Source organism: Eurosta solidaginis, chromosome 1 (genome assembly GCF_040869045.1).
Source record: "Eurosta solidaginis isolate ZX-2024a chromosome 1, ASM4086904v1, whole genome shotgun sequence".
NCBI classification, from domain to species: Eukaryota; Metazoa; Arthropoda; class Insecta; order Diptera; family Tephritidae; genus Eurosta; species Eurosta solidaginis.
The window spans coordinates 93,998,414-94,017,928 of record NC_090319.1 but is presented as its reverse complement, the minus strand read 5'-3'; positions in this window follow the sequence as shown (position 1 = coordinate 94,017,928).

The window sequence follows — 19,515 nt, the reverse complement described above, 5'->3', positions numbered from 1 at the left end:
GTGGAGCCTTTTAAAGCATTTAAATACCTCCTAAGGCATTTTACTCCATATTACGAAGGCATTAAGACCAACGTCACCTAGATGGGCGAGTCCCTACCTTGCCCGAGCAACGCATTCGCAGAGAATGTGAACAGGCGTTTCATCCTCCAACTCACAAAAGCGACAGATTTGTGTATCGGATATATTTAACTTACTTAGGTGATGTCGTAGCCTCCGATGTGCCATATAGTATCTAAGGAGAGCACGTAGGTCCCCTCTACTTAAATTAATGAGTTTGGCTGATACTCTCGTTGCTGGAAGTATGAACAATTTGGCTTGTCTTTGCCGTGGGCGGTAAGTCCAGTGTCGTCGGAACTGTTTTGTTTCCCAGTAACTTATGATTTCCTTAGTGTGTGCCTTTGTGAGTCCGCAGAAAGCTCTGCCTGTTCATTACTTTCGTCAACAGGGAGATCACAGGGAAGCCATCCTAAAAAACTTTGTTCTTTGCTCCCAGATCATTTAGGACTCCAATGCATTCAGCTGCTAGCTTAGAAGTGGTTGTGTAAGACTGCACGGCTAACTGGCTCTATTCTCTACCAATGACTTCCATTGAATAGAAAGACCAGGCTAAGATTGTTTTCGAAGGTTCTTCAATATACAAGGTCCATCATGGTCACGAAATTCTCCGATTCTCGTTTTGATGACGCGAAGTACTTCGTATTGCCTTTGGCGACCACAACACTAACTTGTTTGGTTGATAGAATTTATGTTTTTGCTCAACGTCATTTGTTATATCGGGATGAACCGATTTTCAGTCATTTTCACTTCCTCTGGTGGCGAAATCTTTATGCCGTAATCTAAGACCGGGGAATCGGGCTCGTCTTCTGTCTCGCTATCTAGCAATGACAACAAAAAGTCCATATATAGTTAACATAAATACGCAATTTTCAATGTAATAGGCGTTTTTGCAAGTCTTGAAACCTTCCGTCGTCCTAAGAACGTTCTGCCAAAATTTTCGGCGTTACTCCCTACAGCTACAACTGCAAGCTCTTCGCACTTACTTTTCTTTCATTTTCGAGTCACGATAAAGCTCTCATATGCCTCGTGCCTGTGTACAGTATGGCCGTGTAGGCAGCGTTCTATTTCCGGAGGTGGCGTGAAATTCCTTATCGCACCAGTTAATTTCGAGGCTGCTGGAACCATGTGGTTTACGTAGTATATGAGAAAGAAAAAGGTCAAAGAATGCCCACAGTAATCAACTGTGAGAGCCAAGTAGGGGAATTATCAGCTGGCTACTTTCTCGATGGGGCGCTTTCATTACGCCGCTGCTTGCATTGCTGCCACTAGGTTTTTTCGTGTTCTTTGATTAGAAGATATCCAAAAAACCTATTAAATGAACCTCTTTTGTGCTGAAAACTGGTACTATGTATGGTCATATTTCGAGGCGCAGCGAAGCCGATCGAGTGTAACTCATTTGTGGACAATAAATCGTGAAGGCAGAATATTCCTACCCTTATTTTTTTTAGTTTCTTGTCTATGTCGACTGCAGCATTCATTGTATATGTACGAGACGAGTCACCTGATCCAACGTCCGTTTGGAGCCGCATCTCATGGTGAGCACATCCTGCATGCTTCGGCGAGCCGATGAAGCTGTAGAGAGGGGCTCTTCTACCCCACTCTTTAGTGTTACTCGGGCTTGTTACCGTATCTGGCTCAGAGTGCTCGATCGAGAACGTGACAGTCGGGATTGAGGATGGTTGTGCCACTGAGACTGCTAGCCCAGCTGTTATCAGCTTCGAAGTACAAATCCTTAGGCTATGCCTTTGAAATATACATACGACAGAAAGATACAGAGAGAAAGACTGAATTCTTAGAACCGTTAACTTTACAATGTGCCGCATAATACTTCAGCTCAATGGACCTTTGAAATTAAAGTTTAATGTACCTACCTGTCGCCTTATTAAGAATTTCGGTCTTTTGATAGGTTAGATTTGGTGGATGATACCACGAAAATACACCAATACCTTTCCTCTTCGCACCATTTTGAGGACCTGATAAAAACTACCAGGTCCTTGACGTCATGCTCCACCTGGCTCTGATTATCTAGAAATGGAGCACCCAGAAAGCGCTGCCATGCTCCACTTAGTGCAGGGCAGTTGCAGATGAGATCCACCACCGTTTCCCTCTCCTCATCCTCATTATAGCTCCTGCAGCATCGACGATAAGGCGCTCCTAACCTTTCTGCATGCCTACCTATAAGGCAATGCCCAGTTAGTTCCCCCACAAATTGTATCCCTTCTTAGGTTGTACACGTGACGGGATCTCTTAGGGTCCCATTTTGGCAATGTTTCGTTCGATGTCCGGCAGCCCGGTGTTTGTAGCCATCTTTCGTCGGCTTGACAGTGGATGTGTTATTTTAGCATTAGCTTGCCTGCGACCAGCGGTATACCTAAGCGTTCTTGCCTGGGAAAAATCTGGCTAGTTGTACCCAGCCTAGCGAATTCATCAACAATGCAGTTTCCTTCGATGTCCCTATATCCAGGGACCCATGTGAGGTGTACACGGCTCTGTTGGGCCATCTCTTGAAGAGATCGGCGACAGTTTAGCACTAGTTAAGTCAAGAGATTTTATGGCAGCCTGGTTTCTTTGCCGACATTATGTGTCCCTATCCTAACTGTGGCTTCCATAATGGCTGAAACTTCTGCCCGGAATACGCTGCAGTGGTCGGGTAGTGTGAAGGAGAGCTGGAGGTAAAGTTCCCTTGAGTATACTCCACGCCCAACTCTACCGTTTAACTTAGAGCCTTTCGTGTATTTTGCTACACAGTGAAAAGTTTGCAATTTCATCTTCAATTTATCTCAACTTTTGGAGAAAAATATTATTAACGACCTTGAAAGGAATTTAAATTTATGCAAACAGCAAGACAAACAACTTAATTTTTTTTAAGTAGGTACTCATACAGAACTTATTTAGCTACCCGCTGAATGGCTTTTTAATACAGAGCTTAGCAAATTTATGTGCCAAGAAAAATCTTACATCCAATCCGGTAGCAAACATACGAACAACATACAAACTCATTTCTACGTACATATTTAAGAACATCCACTTAAGACCCTGTAGGTAAAAAGGGAAGCTAAGGAGACCATTGGTGTTCCATTCGGTGTGTCGTGCACACAGACTATAAATCTTTCAGTGTGCGTTTCTACAGAGTCCTACAGGATTCTTCTTCTGAAACCGGCCGGGCGATAAACAATAATGATTTGATGAAGGTTATTTATGTTGATGAGAGTGTTAGAGAGCTGCTTAAATTATCTTTTTCAGAATCAGTTGTGAAAAAAACGTATGATAGGGGATGGGCTTGTTTGAAGCCTCGTTTAGTTTAGATTTTCTCGGAGAAGTTGTCCCAGTCCTCATGGAAATAAAGGTGTCACTCAACGTTATTTGGCATACCCGTATTAGCTTTGCAGGCAATCATTTAATAATATGCGTGGATATTATCCAGAATTTGCCGTGTCGTGTAATGTGCTGGGAAGATTGCATCTCATAAGCGAGATTGACTAGGATGGTCCCGTGAAAGTTGGAATATCGCCTTTCGTATGAGACTTGAACAAAGCATTTGGCATGCTTTCGACCAACTGTTATTTTTTTTCAGTCCGGTTTATTACCATTCGCACTTTCGTCATTTTCACATGTCCTGAAACCTTAATATTTTCGGGATAAATTCCGGGAACTACTTCCATAAGGCAAAATTCCAAACTCCTCACACAAACTCCTTCGGCCTAAGACTCCCATTTGCTATCATAACTCTTTATTACCCCTTTCCATCATTGTAATACTCACTTGGACGGCGCTGCATTCTTCATTGTCCCAAATATTCTTCCGGACTCACTAGGGCCTCAAATTATCCTCAGCGGCGGTACGCATGGTATCAGAAATGTGTTCCTGCCTCTGGATATATCGTTTTGAGCCAAAATGTTTCTCAGAGAGTACGTGCGCTGATGGTCGGTCGTTATTGCGACTATGCAGAACCATATACAATCACTTGTTGGAACAGCCATGATGGTCTACGCCTAGGTTCGGCTGGGCATTTTCAATTAAGTTTAGCTTTGCAGAGTAGCCTCGCTTAAACAAATTGCCTTAAGTACTTTTGATATTGATTGGCCGTCACTTGAACCTTAAATTCTCGACGCGACATCCGCCGGTGGCAATGCAGAAAATGACAGTCCTGCTAATTGTTCGGGAAATCAGAGGAAGAAAGACTTGGCCACCTTTGGTGTTTATAAAAGCCATCACTTATTACGAGAATGGAATGATCGGTCCACTTACTTGATATCGATGAAAATCGTCGGGGCTATTTTTACCATTGCGTATCAGGGGTACGTAAGGCATTCATATTTTGTAATTATCGGCACTATTTTGAAGCACCAATGGGGATCAACTCATTCTCTACCTGTTTTATAGCACCAAGTGAAGGTCCCATTCAACGCTTGCAGGCGTTGGACTTTTGCTCGGAGGGGTGGCATAAAAACAACGGCCATAACGTCAGTTGGCCTTAGGAGCAATTTAAGTGGCCAAAAAATCAATTGATTATATGAAATGGTCACAACGTCAAATTTCAAATGATAACAGTGTCAACGATATTGACATTACGACCATCTTGCATTTTCGAAATTATCAAAAATTCAACTATTTTTTCTCAAGTGGACATAAGGTCAGTTATTTAATTTCTCACCTCCAAGTGTTGAATTACAGCTACGTTTTGTTGTTTTTGCTATATTTTTCTTCAACCAATGGAAAAAAGAAAATTGTTCTTTTTCAAATTTTCCGATACGGCGCTCCTTCTTCAATATTTTGGTGCGATTCTAGTGAAAAATCTGATTAAAAAAAAACTAACTGATTTTCGGATACGGCGCTACTTTTCCCAATTCTAGCAAAACCGGAGGGCCGGGGAGGATTTCTTTGAAATAAGAGGAACCCTAAACGGTCATAAGGTCATAGGAAAATTTCCTAAATCGCCATAAAGTCATATTAATAAAAGTCATAAAGTCAATTGGCCTTATGATCATATGATGTGGCCATAAGAGCAACTGATCTTAAGGCCGCTTAAAGTGATCATAACGTCAATAGACCTTTTGAATGACTTTATGTCACTCCAGGGCCTAACCCGTTCTGCGAAAGTTTTTTTTTTCTTGTGCTGATTTAAGTTACCGCATAAGTGCATGGTCTTTTCCCGAATTGGTATAAGATCAAACGGAAATTTCCTAGCCATAAAGTCAACTGACCTTATGAGGATTTGGAGTGGTCATATTGGACAATTGATCTGATGGCCGTTTAAAATGGTCATAATGTCAGTTGACCTTTTGGTTATTGACCTTATGTCACCCTACCGTCTAACCCATTCTGCTAACCTTAAATTGCTGCATATGTTTATGGTCTTTTTCCGAAATGGTCATAAGATCAAACGATTATTTCCTGAATGGCAATTAGGTCAAATTAGGAGGGGAAATAAGTCACATTCTGAACATTTGAAGTGGTCATAAGGCCAATTGATGTTATGGCCATTTGAAGTGGACATAACGTCAATTGACCTTTTGGCTGTTGCCTTTATGTCACTACACCTTTGTATCAGCGTAATGCTCGTGCAGTCCATAATAAAATCTTCTTCGATATATGACACTACCCCTCGGCGATCAAAAGCGAACTAAAGACTTACGAGCTTATATCTGATGCTCCCTCTGATTTTAGATCTCAAAGATACTGAAGATCCCACTTAAGTAGACTAATTTCACACAGTGTACAGTCGCATGCAGTTCTTCCGGAATCTAGGTCAAGTTCTGGTTTTGCCGGGGCTCCAAAACAATTGTAATAGATCATTACTTCATTTCTCCCTGGGGTTTATGAAGCTACATTGATTCAGATGCAGACATATCATTACTCATAATATACTTTACGGATCTTATCTATATTGAATACATACATACATATACACATACATACAATCATTTCCCAACCTACCACAACGTCACTGTGCAACAGAATTCTTGGCTAAATTTCTGGAGACCGCAACAAAATGTGCCAGCCGTCATCACTTTCAGGAAGTATAAAGCGATTCAACTAAATTTAAATACAATTTTTAACACATTCGCTAGGTTGGAGTTGCAAAAAGTCGAGTATATCAAAAATATACCGCTAAGCGTTCTTTGTAGGTATGTAAGTATGGGTAACTTAGAATTCTTTAACTTCAAAAAATTCACCATTTCCATACCTGGGCGTGTTTAGCAAAGACATGAGCAACAGTTGTTGTTTTTTTTGTTGTTATTGCACTAGGCTGTGGTTGCTTTCTTGTCGTCGACAACATTTTAGCATAAACAACAAATTCTTGGCGATAATTTAGTGCGACGTTCATGAAATAAAGACATCTACAATACAAATGGTGCAACATACAAACAAACGTTGAAGATATTGCCGTATAGTAAAGGTGCTGAAAAGAGGTATAAACACCACGGCGCCTGTCACAACAGCTAGTAAAGCATAAATGACGACATGATAGCTAAATATTTGGTTGAGGAACTCCCGAAAGGATATTTATTAAGACTATATAGGAGTTTAAATATGTATACACATGTTCTATGTTAAAGGGTGTATCAATAGCACACTGTGCATTAAAGAATTGCAATACCTTAAGCACATAAGCAGTAACATTAAAAACAGAAAACAGTTTTGACAAAATCTTAAAATTTTTTTTTAAATTTAATTATTGAAACTTCCAGGCTCCCTTCTTTCCTCATTTGCTATGGAGGCCTCACAATAGAAATATCTGAGCGTTTTCTTTAGATCCTCTGAATTACCGCAGAAAGAGTGAAGTCGGCCGATCGGTAACATCTGTTATGCTGCCGAATAGTTCAAAGGCATCCGTTAGGTTGTTACTGATTACAGATGTCTCGTCAAATTTTATGTTTTATCTGTTTCATAAAAACCCGAAGATTCGCCGATAACAAATCGATAACTCGCCCATGAAAAATTGTTAACACCTCCATAAGGAATCGTTAACATTTTGATATCAAATCGATAACTTTTTGGTAACGATTACCTACCATTACCACTATAATAAAAAAATTGGTATTATTCAGATAATAAATCGAAAATTTTAACATAACCTTTTGATAAGATATCGATAGTTTTTCGATAAATATGTGGTAAGACATCGATACCTTTTTTGATAATAAACCAAAAATATTTTGAAAGTAAATCGATTACTGAGGGTAAATCGATAATTTTTTGATCACAGGTCAATAACTTTTCGATAATAATATATCCATTAATTTTCTATAGTAATTTATCAATTACTTTTCGATTAAAAACCGATAGCATGTCGATAAATATCGGCAAATCTTAGATAACCGCTGTTATCGATAAAAAACTTACAGTATTTAACCCGCCAAAAGCAACAAACCCTTTCCTCTCCCTTCCTTTTTTCCTTTCCTTTCATTTCGTTTTCTTTCTTCTCATTTCCTTTCCATTTCGTTCCATTCCTTTATTTGCCTTTCCTTTCTTTTGCTTTCCATTCCTTTTATTTCTTTTCTTATTTCTAGTTTGATTACGACTACATATTATTATTATTAGGCCTCGATGCAGCTCGACCTTCATTTAGATCTATCTTGCTTGGCCTATCAGCCTATTACTGTAAGTGGGGGCTTTTAATGTATGTAGGAACCTTTAACGACTAAGGGATTAGGAGTTGCATCACGTAGATGGGAGAGTCTCTGCCCTACCAAAGCAACGCATTCGCAGCTCACAAAAACGACAGATTTGTGTGGTTAGATTTAACTAACATAGCTCATTGACTACATTGTCCCGTATAGTTAGCACCCAGTGTCAGTTCGTAGGTCCTGGGAGTAAAAACAATTTGGCATGTCTTTGCTCCGGGCATTCAATCCAGTATTCTCTTAACTTCTTTGTTCCCTAGTTACTTATGGTTTTCTTAGTGTGTGCCGTTGTGCGTTGCATGCTGCTATAGAACGCTGCTTGCCTAAGTAGTCTGCGTGTTCATTACTGTCATGTCCCTGTTGCCCGGGAACTCATTCTAACAAAACCTTATTTTTTGCTTGAAGATCATTTAGGACTAATATGCATTCATCCCGTAGCTTAATAGTAATTATGTAAGACTGCAAGGCCCTCAAAGCTGCCTGGCTGTCTGACATAATGAGGGCACTTCTCGAGGATAAGCCGCTTTATAAACATTCTCTACCACAAACTTTTCTTGCATGGATTTCTGTCTGAAATATAGTGCGGTAGCATCACATGGGCATCGATTCAAATTTTGATCCTTCCGTGAACCAGACCTCTGAGTCAGGGTCAGTATATTGATTTCCTGTTCCCAAAAGTATTCTGTCAACAATGCACACCTCAAAATTAGGTGGGATTGTAAGCATGGGGACCATTGCGTCACGTGAGTTACACTGGGAACTAAAAAATGGCAGTCTTAAAATCGCAACACATTGTATTGATTACAATTTGGTTTACAATTTCCAGATTTAATGAGGAAGCTAATGAGCAAAAATTAGTCCACAAAAAACTAAATAAGTGATCAATCGTTTTTAAATTTCAACGCAACTTCTTGATTTTTCATATAAAAGTTATGTAGGCAGATCCGGTATTTCGTTCGACTGGGATCAACTTGGCCAAAGTAGACAAACCGGCTAAGATGATCAAACTCTCCAGGGTGACCAAACTAGTCAGGATGGCTTGCCTTGTTGACAGGTCTATACGGTAAGATGTTGAAGTTTTCAAGTGCAAGTTCGAGTTCAGATGTTAGGCTACTTATGTCAAGAATTTTGGATAAATGCATTGTTATTTAACATAGTATATTGTAACGAATTCTGGAAATTTCTGATAATTATACGCCATCTGCTAACGTTCGAATCGCTGAACTGTCGAATAAATAACTCTAATATTCAGTATTGATGGTAGCGTGCTCCGCCTACCACATCATATGCCCTGGGTTCACACCCCGGGGCAAAGCAACATCAAAATTTTAGAAATAAGGTTTTTCAATTAGAAGACCTTTTTCCTAAGAGGGGTCGCCCCTCGGCAGTGTTTGGCAAGCGCTCCGAGTGTATGTCTGTCACGAAAAGCTCTCAGTGAAAACTCATCTGCCTTGCAGATGCCGTTCGGAGTCGGCATAAAACAAGTAGGTCCCGTCCCGCCAATTTGTAGGAAAAATTAAAAAGGAGCACGACGCAAATTGGAAGAGAAGCTCGGCCTAAAATCTCTTCGGAGCTTATCGCGCGTTACATTTATTTTTATTTATTCAGTATTACAAAACGGTTTTTATTAGCCTACTTTGGGAGTAGTACAGTTATACTTCACTTCACAACTACTTAATAGCGTGACTAAATCAAACTGATTACTGATTCCTTAGCTTGCGCTGCTTTTATACTCTCGGTTGTCTCATTCACCCATTTCTCCTAAGGTCTAATCATTTTGCGAAAATGTGTTCGAGAACAGTTGTATCTCATGTTTGGTTACCAGCTAAGTATATAAATGTATATTTATAGTTTATGCTTTTCTGCTAGCCATATGCGTGTGTATGTGTGAGTATCAGCTTCTGCTCTTAGCTGATGACTACATATATGTATGTGAGATATTCTTCGCTACCTGCTGTTTTTGTTGTTGCCATTATTTACTAACAGCATAGTGATGCTAATATTCGCCGCAATATGTATTGTAACTAATTTACTGCAAATCCTCTTATTTACAATCTTCTGCTTAGTTCAAATCACTAAACTGCTGAATAAATAACTCCAATATTGAGTAATGGAAAAAGGCCTTTATTAAAGTGATTCACAATAGCACTTATACTTTGCAACTGGCTTGCTTAATAACCAAACTGAAACTGATCTATTGCCCGACAGATAGCGTACTTAGCTGAAAACTGCTTCTAGCGCCTCTACCGCTGATGCTTTTATTCTCTGTGATTTCTTCGTGGCATCTTCTAGGCGCTTCCAGAATTTACTTAGTTACCGCCATATAATTATAACTACAGATGCACGTATATAGCTTCTCATATGCGTGTATTTGTGAGCGGCACTTCCACAATTAAAATTGCTTACTTTTGGGAGCATCTCAGATAAGATATCTGCATGTATTTGTGCATCTCTTCTATGCTGCGTGTACGTACATACATATGTGTAGACATAATGATTTTTTTCGTTTACGTACATACAAGTGTAGCAGCTTGCTTCATTGTTGTTGTGGCTTTATTTACTTATTATCAGATTAGTGATGGGAGTATCACTTAGTGTCACTAATAGGAGCAGATAACAATCGATCTCTAGCGACGTACCCTTGCGAATTAGGGCTGTCACAAAAGGTAGTGAAGCTCAACTTGGCGGGTTTTCACCGATATGACGCCTTTCCCCACGCACTATCAATCTTCTCCTCGAAAGGTTCGCGTGGTTAAGTAAATCATTAGCGGAAGTGATACGAAAAGTTTTGTCTTTGATACTAAACTAACAACAAAGCAGCAATTGTAGACATATTAGATTTCGGGTCACTACGATCCGGAGATAGGAGCATATAAAGCATTGATAGGGACCATCGAAACATTACTATTGCAAAGGTTTCATTATTAACTAAAGCGCCTGAAAAGCTTGTGGAAGAGAATTCATTCACCGCTTCCAATTATTTCTTAATCCTTTTGATCCATTCTTACCACCTCAGTGGAATGGGCAAATATGCCTAGTTTTTGTTATAAGAAATGTAGATTTCTCGTTCTACCAAAATGTCCATTCATAGAATTCGACCCGCGCTTATCGCGTAGTATTTGTTGTTATATATGCTAAAATACTTTCTGTAAATCAAAAGGAGTGTTACGGCTGTGGTAGTCCTTTGTCCTCCAGAACTAGCATGAATACCGCGAGAACAATTTTCTGTCATCTCTTACGATAGGCATACCTTATCGCGGAAACATTCTAAGTCTCTTACCCCCCTTGGGGGCAATTGCTAAGACACAAGAAACGGTAACGTGAAATTAATATCACTTAGAGACAGGACTTGATCCGATACTGCAGGTGGGACACAAGTTCTCCAACATGCCAAGAATGTTTTACCCGGTCCAACGAATTTTTGCGCGCAAATTAGTAGTCTTGTTAGTCCTTTAGTTGACTTAAATTAACAGACATGTTTCATTGTTGTTTTTGTATGTGTTATGTACTCTTGTATTTCCCCTCCACCCATTCAATGTAAGTCAGCATGTTCACCTTTGTATTATTTATTTGTTGTTGTGTTATTGTTGTGGTTGATTTCATTTTCCTTTCGTAAAAGTGGCCAACAAATGGGGGCAAACAAACAAACAACCAACAACTCTTGCCGTCGACTCCAAGCTCGCGATTGTCGACATGTTTTACCGCTTTCCGGTTGACCGCAACAAAAGACAAGTCACAGCAGCAAAGTTACAACAACAAGAACAACAGGCCATCCAGTCGTCAGCGAGTACTCAAGTTGCCACAATGACAGCAAATGTTGAATGATGTGTCGCCGTTGGCGGTGGTTAAGCGTTGCAAAAGCGTGAAGTTGCCACACGAGCAGGCAGCAGGTAATGGCGGCGGCGACAATGGGCTCCTGCAACGGCGACTCAGGACAATTCAGTGGCAGGAACTTACTTAGAAATGTGTGTATGTAAATTTATCCATGCAAGTACATGTGTGAGAGTATCTCTTTGTATGCATTTGTTTACGAGTAAAAGTTTTGTGTCAACATTGGTGTCAATTGTATGTTAAGGTTACTCCCTCATGTCAACTGTAAAGTGACTTTATTAAGCGGTCACAATGCCGATTAGGCCAACCAACCAGGCACTCGCCCACACCACAATTGACCCTTTTAAAATGCTTGCTCGAATATCAAATTTATCCCTTGAAGATACTCACATCCAAATGTGACTGAAGTAGCAGCCATTTACCTGTCGCTCGAGGGCTTTGTGTGAATATGCAAATGTCCGTGCATGTAGATATGTACCATTGTAAATATATTTTAATAAATGCAAACATGTGAAATAAACCGTGTAAAGATATGCTTTGTCCCATCATATTCATGTACGGATGTGTGTAGCTTAGACATGACATCTTCAATTCATATACGAGCTCTGGAGTTCGTTGGACAATCCATTTGCTTATTTTGCGATTGTGGGAATTAAAAAAACTGTTTATCCTGCATTTAAAAAGCTTATCTCATAATACATTTGTATCTTTAAAGAATTTCATGCATAATTTTTGATTAATGAAAACTTTAAGATCTTGATCAAATTAGGTTTTTCGGCTAGGAAAACACTGCTGCTCCTCTTATGGCAGTCAATGACGATATACATATGTTATGAGGTGGGTTTCTTCGAAGATTGAGCTAGACTCAGCTACTTCAGAGTCTAGTAGAGGCCTAACATCTTGGCTGAAAGAGAAGCTGTCAAAACCGAAGTGGTTTTTTTTCAAGTGAATTTTAGCCTGTAAAAGTATATAAAATCAACAAGTAAGGAAGGCTAAGTTCGGGTGTAACCGAACATTACATACTCAGCTGCCAAATTACAGCTTGCAAAACTTTTAAACTACCTCCCTTTAAAAGTGGGAGGTGCCACGCCCATTGTCCAAAATTTTACTAATTTTCTATTCTGTGTCATAAGGTCAACCCACCTACCAAATTTCATCTGTCTTTGGTAATGAGTTATCGCACTTTTTCGGTTTTTCGAAATTTTCGCAATCGAAAAAGTGGGCGTGGTTATAGTCCGATTTCGTTCATTTTAAATAGCGATCTGAGATGAGTGCCCAGGAACTTACGTACCAAATTTCATTAAGATACCACAATATGTACTCAAGTTATCGTGTTTATGGACAGGCGGACGGACGGACATGGCTAAACGAATTTCTTTCTTCGCCCAGATTATTTTGATATATAGGAGTCAAAATCTATCTCGATTAGTTTATTCTTTTACGGGGTATCGTTATGCAAACAAAATTAATATACTCTGTGAGCTCTGCTCAGCTGAGTATAAAAATGAACGCGGAATTATTGCACATTATTATCAGCACAACATACTTACACCAAAGGCAAGTCAATCGCTACTACAATGCATGGGGTGCTTATGAATATAGAAACGGCCCTGGAACACCAGGAATATGCGCTAGGTGTTTTTCTGGGCATTGCCGGATCTTTCGACAATGTCTCGAAAAGAGCAATCATAGACAGTCTCAACTCGATTGAAGTTCATCCAGCTTTGAGCTGCAAAATGATCACATCGCAATGGGGTCTGTACAAGGCAACGAAATCTTTAAACAGAGGAACGCCGCAGGGTGGGGTTCTAATCCTAATGCTATGGACGCTGGTTATAAACCAATTGCTTACGCGGTTCGACGGAGAACCAGTCAAACTTATGACATATATAGATGACGTTTCAGTTATCATAAGCGGCAGATGACTAACAACAATCAGCTCTCTTATGGATCAGGCATTTCGGGATGTACATGCCTGGACTCGGGTTAACAGCCAACGCGGTTATACCCGATCTGATGGCAGCATTGCATGCAATTCTACACATCGTGTCTGCAGACCTAATGGCCAAAAACATCGCGTTACACTGAAAGAAATGGTGCTAGTAAAATCTAAAAATCTGTTCTGTTGTTCTGGACTTAACGGAGATTCGGTGAAATTGATCGAATTACGGTTAATTCGACCGAGTTCTTTGTCAAGTGAACAAATTGGTTTAGTCATTTCAACAGAACAGAAATTGTCGCTCTTAAGTTAACAAAATTCTGTAAACTTGACAGATTCCTAATCAATCTAACTGATTTTTTTTTTTTTTTTGTTAACACAACTGATCTCACTGGTCATTTCAACAGCGATCAACAGTCAATACATGAGCAAATTTCAAAGAGAATTTTACGCTCACTGCGCTCTCTACTTTCTACTTAAGACGAAGGTGCCACTTGTTAAAAAAAACACCAAAATAAGAAAACCACCAAATCGAAAAAACACACAAAATGGGAAAACAAGCAAAAACTAGTTTTTCTGTTATCAATCTAAAACGAAAACCACTTTTTTTGAATTTACTGTGCAAAAAAATTTTTATGAGATACCGGGACACCTATTTATCGGGTACAATTTTACAACTTCTACTCCAAGCGAAATGCAAAATTGCGCCTTCTTGTTGCAAAAGTTTTGTTTGAACGAACAGGATTTTTCCAAAATTAGTAATATTTTGTTCAAGTTTTTACGAATTTTCACTCACGCGAACGAATCTAGTAAGATAATAAATTATAAAATATAAAATTTGGTGAAAGTGTGTTTAATAAAACAAAATAATAAAGTGTATAATGTTTAATGTGTGTCAGCATATTTGATGTGCGCCCAATTGAAGTTCGGTTTGTAAGTGCCACCGTGGTGTGATGGTAGCGTGATCCGCCTACCACACCGAATGCCCTGGGTTCACACTCCGGGCAAAGCAACATCAAACTTTAGAAATAATGTTTTTCAATTAGAAGACAATTTTTCTAAGCGGAGTCGCCCCTCGGCAGTGTTTGGCAAGCACTCCGAGTGTATTTCTGCCATAAAAAGCTCTCAGTGAAAACTCATCTGCCTTGCAGATGCCGTTCGGAGTCGGCATAAAACAAGTAGGCCCCGTCCCGCGAATTTGCAGGAAAAATTAAAAAGGAGCACGAGACAAATTGGAAGAGAAGCTCGGCCTTTGATCTCTTCGGAAGTTATCGCTCCTTACATTTATTTATTTTTTTTGTCGCAACTTTTTTTCTTCATTTGACTACTAAAACGGTCAATTAAGAATCAACGATTTGTGCGTAGTTGAATCAACATCTTGTTGCAATGGATAAAAATTTACAGAAATTTCGGTTGAATTGACCCGTATTTCGGTTGATTTTACTAGTTTTTCTCTTTCAGTGTAGAAACTGCAACAAGGCTTAAGGCCTCAGGCAGCTTGAGTGCAGGCCTTATGGCCACAGCAGTATATCGCCATCTTATATTGTGCAAACGGAATATATGGTCCTGTGCCTGAGCTTCGAAGGAGATCTGGGGGGCCACAAGTGTTGGTGCCAGGGTGCAGAAATTTCAGAATATACGATACCCGTGCATACGAATGGTTCCAAATTAATGGAAGGAGTTGGGTCTGCTGTTTACTGGCTTCCAGATTACTGCAGCGTTTTTCAGGCGGAAATTATAGCAGTGAGGAAAGCAGCAGAAGTTATGGAGGAAGCGTGCTTAAGCTTATATTGATAGTCAGGCTGCGATTAAGGCAATAATTCCACACAGTGCTTCATCAAGGAGAGTTCTGGAATACAAAGAAGCATTAGGAAAAGTTCGCTCAGACCCGATCATACATCTTTATTGGGTTCCCACTCATAAAGGGATAAAAGGTAACGAAACGGCCAATGAGTTGGCAAATGGCCTTATTAGTGAAGCGTCATCAATTACAGGACGAACATACTACATAATTCCGTGCCCGCATTTCAATGGGACACTTAGAGTAGCAATAGTGGTAGAGGTTGGCGCAAGGGCGCTCAAATGGCGGACGAGGCGGTACACGTATACACCGATGGTTCGAAGTTAACGGGAGGGACAAGGTCTGCGGTATATATATAAACTTATCTTACAAGCTGCCAGATCACTGTAGCATTTTTCAGGCGGAAGCAATGAACGTAGCTAAAGCAGCAGAAACATTGGAGGAAAACAGCTTAAATCACAGCCGTATTTACTTTTATTAAGGAAATTTACGCGCATGGCACAGCATCTAAAAGTGTGTAAAAGTGTAAGCAATCCCTGGAAAGAATTGGGATAGGGAGAAGCATACATCCTTGTTGGGTACCAGGGCATATGGTAATTAAAAAGCGTATGAGCTAGCTAAAAGGGCCGCGTCCTTCGAAGCTTGCTCCGTAGATAAAGAGCAAACGAGAGTTGCACAGGACTGACCAAACGTGAAAAGCGTGGACCTAAACGCGGGGTTGTAAAGTGTCGAAGATCATGTGAAGACCATACAACCTTGGACTAAAAAAATTACTCCTATCATTAAAAAGAGAGGACTTTGGACTCATGTCAGGTATTCTGACTGGGCACTGCCCTTTGGCGTCACATGCATTTAAATTATGCTTGATCGGTCATAGCATATGTAAGAAGTGCGGGTTGGACGTATTGTACTCGTGCCCTGCACTTGCCAGTATAAGACTCCGGCTACAGCTGTGAGATCTAGAAACAGCAAGTGCCATAGGTCATAGAAAACTTGAAAGCTTTTTGCCAAGAGGGTAAACTGATTTTATAACATTGGTCGTGGTTTTTGTAAGGGTTTTTCAGTTTGTTCCTCAAACAAATTTGTCGTAAACTACACACACATTCAGTCTATGTGAGGTTCTCACAGACCACCCAGTTCAACCTAACGTAACATTTACGTTGTTCCGTAATGTTGGTGTAATGTCCCCTAAGCTCAGAATCTCACGGAACTTTGAAGTGTCCATTGTTTATTGGACCCACTGGAAAACAGGGAATCCCTATACTGACCCTGACTCAGAGGTCTGGTTCACGGATGGATCGAAATTCGACGACGAAAGAACGGGAGCTCGCACTATGGGCCGAAGTTCAAGAATCGATACCAATGGGATGCTACTCCACCATATTTCAGGCAGAAATCCATGCAATAGAGGTCTGTGGTAGAGAATGTCTGCGGAGAGGCTGAACATCGAAGAGCATCTACATTATGTCGGACAGCCAGGCGGCCCTGCGTGCCTTTCCCTCCTACGCAGTTACATCTAAGCTAGTGGATGATTGCACTGAAATCCTTAATGACCTGGGAGCCAAAAACAAGGTTTTGTTAGGATGGGTTCCTGGATATCAGGGACATGAAGGTAATGAACATGCAGATTACCTAGCAAAGCAGGGTGCTATAGCAGCATTCTATGGTCTATAGACCTTTTGTGCACTTACAAAAGCACACACCAGGCATACTATAAGTAACTGGGAAACTAAACAATTCAGACGTCAGTGGATTGGCTGTCCAGGCCAAAGACAGGCCAAACTTTTTGTACTTCCGGCAACGAAAATCTAAGCAGGGAGGACTTAGGAACTCTCACTGGGTACTATACGGGACACTGTGGTCTACGATATCAACTAAATAAATTAAATCTATCCGATATCCAAATTTGTCCTGTCTGTGAGCTGGAGAATGAAAGGCCGTTCACATTCTCTGCGGATGCGTCGCTCTGGCTAGGCAGAGACTCTCCCATCTAGGTGGTGTGACTCTTAATCCCTATGTGATATGGAGTAAAAAGCCTGAAGAGGTACTTAGATACATCAAAAGCCTCCAGATATAAAATTAGGCTGAAAGGTCATGCACAGTAGATCTACATAAAGGTCGCAGTGCTTCCAGGCATAGTAATAATAATACTAATACGTTGTTTCCAAAATCCATAGAAGGAAACAAAACCTTTAACAGGGGCGCATCATTTAATCGTAGATCTTTAAGATTTAAGAAGTTGTACCCATTAAATTGCTGGTAGTTATGATAATACTAAAAAAATTAAAGTAATTTGTAAAATTCAACGCTGGTAATCATAAACGGAAGCTGGGAAACAGCATCAACTAAATCAACTTCAACAACTGTAAAGCAAGACAAATAACAACACAGCAATAACAATAACAACAATAATATGAATATGCTTCATCATCATTACGAATGTTAAACTTTCACTAGAACAACAACAAACCGACGAACAAACAAACTCACAACCAAAATATATTCCCATTTGTCCTTTCTCCATCCGCTGTCCGTCCAGTAAATACACAAATCATTCCTTACATCAACATTCGCACACAACTCACATTCTTTAGCCTTACTCATCTCACTCACCCCTTACAAACGTTATTGCTTCACAAAATGACCAGTCACTTACTGCTTTGCTATGAGCATCACAACATCACTCCCCGCTCATCATGCGCCCATCATGCGCTTCTTATTTTCACAGCAGCCATAAAAGCATTCATTACCTGTCTTTACCTTGAGCTCACACATTTTTGGGTTTTTATTTGTTTTTCAGTCCTTTTTTCTGCGTGAACGCATCGGCAGCTGAGCCGCACAGTGAATGGAGAGAAGCTCTGTGACTTTGAGGATGTGTGGCTGTGTGTTAACAAAAAAAAAAAAAAAATTAAGTATCCACAACGATGCGGCAATCTGCGAATTGTTAATCCAAGCCACATGTGGGTCAATTTCGGGTTAAATTTAACAATTGCTTGGGTCAATGCAACATCGAGGAGGTGGGGAGACACTATTTTATGCATAAAAGCCCATGTGTTTTGGTTTTGTACCAAATGATGTAGGCTTTACAGATATTAACATGTTCATTGGATTTTTGATAAAAGTTTTCCAAAAATTCAGGACTAGCGAGACTGGTTGGCTGTTGCAATAGGCTCAATTGTGCTCCAACTGTTTAGGAGCTTAGATTATTCCTGCTTTAGTGTGCGAAAGAGGCGAGTAGTATTCATGGATTGACGTCCCGAATGCTGATAATTCCCTGATTTGTAAACTCTGCACTCAACCATGAGGAAGGAACAGCCTACCCAATGACGGTGAAAATTGGCTCTCATTAAGCCTACAGAGGGAAAAAGATAGCGAAGGCAGCGGTGCTCAAGCAAGATGTGTCTGTTGCTGAATGCAATGAGACTAACGTTGATGGACGCGGCATAGTTGGGGGCCTTTTAGTTTATGGCAGTGCCACCCTAACGCGAATTCGCTCTACAACGCAGGGGTTCGAATTAGACTGCGGCATGAGAGCTGGCGTCTTCTCTGAGCAACTTAAGGTGTCGATGTTAACCCGTATTTCTGATTTGGCTTGTATCTTCCCAGTGTCACTTGTGAGTATTCAGAGGTAATGTAAAAGTAAGGGGCGCCATTCTCGCCTCATAGACGAATCGTTTATATATTTGCATTAAGCTCAACACTGACAACATATCATTTGAGAATTTATTCCGCCTTCCTGTTTGACGAAGATTATGTCTAGACAACCTTAGACTAATAAAGTTGATTCTATCATTAAAAAGAGGGGACTGTAGACTCATGACGGGTATTCGGACTGCACACTGCCTTCTGGCGTCACATTCCTTTAAATTAGACTTGGTCAGTGATAGCAGATGTAGGAAGTGCGCGTTGGAGGAGGAAACGATCGAGCACGTTTTCTGCTCGTGCCCTGCGCTTGCCAGGCTAAGTCTCCAGCTATTAGGAGTGATACAGCTATCATATCGAGAAGCAGCAAGTGGCTCAAGTACTAGAAAGGCTTCTAGTATTTGCCAAGAAGACGGAGTTATTTTATAACATAGGTCCTGGTTTTGATAAGGTTTTTCAGTTTGGTCGTTAAAATAAACTTCTGGTAACACTACGGACCCATTCAGTATATGTGAGGTCCTCACGGACCGGCCAGTTCAACCTAACCTAACTTAACCTGTTTGACATAACGTTAGTTAAGATAGACGAAATTGCGGAGATGCACTGGGCTTGAACCC